The sequence below is a fragment of the Artemia franciscana genome, chromosome 9 (genome assembly GCF_032884065.1).
Source record: "Artemia franciscana chromosome 9, ASM3288406v1, whole genome shotgun sequence".
In the NCBI taxonomy this organism is placed as follows: domain Eukaryota; kingdom Metazoa; phylum Arthropoda; class Branchiopoda; order Anostraca; family Artemiidae; genus Artemia; species Artemia franciscana.
In genome coordinates, this window is record NC_088871.1 from 28,483,679 (window position 1) to 28,484,307 (window position 629).

Sequence of the window (629 nt, forward strand, 5' to 3'; positions counted from 1 at the left end):
TTTCATTTATAGAGAAAGTACTGAAATTGACGCACATGGGCCGTTGGGTGTTATGATCTTAAATCTCATTTTACTCAAAATATAATTTTTTTAACAATTAGTTACAGCTGTTTTTATGTAATTATAAATGAGTCAGACACCAATAATGTAAATTTGGACAAATTTGTTGGCATTCTATTTTGCCCCATTAAGCCCTAAATGTAAACGTCAAGTTTACCCCCTTAAAAGTATCGTATGTTCTATCAATATTATCCCTTAGTCAATTGCAGGTATGGGAGGTTTGCTTTCCATGTTTGATCAAACGTTTAACAACGTTTTTATTATTGACGCATTGATTCTATTATTGAGCTATTCAATTTCAATTGGTTGAAGGATTGTACTAATATAAACTAAGCCAATTAAGTGACAGAGTTTTGTGTTAGTTACAAGCGGAGGTAGGTGGTGAAGTCATATGCAAAGGAGCACTGGCCTTTGGGTCCTGGCTTCTTCCAATATCAAAAGTAAAACAGTTATCTACGTCCAATATTTTCTGATGATCAAATCCAATATTTAACAGGTTTAGATAGGCACATCTGATAATATTGGTTCCCAAATCTGGTTCAACATCCACAAAGTTATTTTTCCATTCT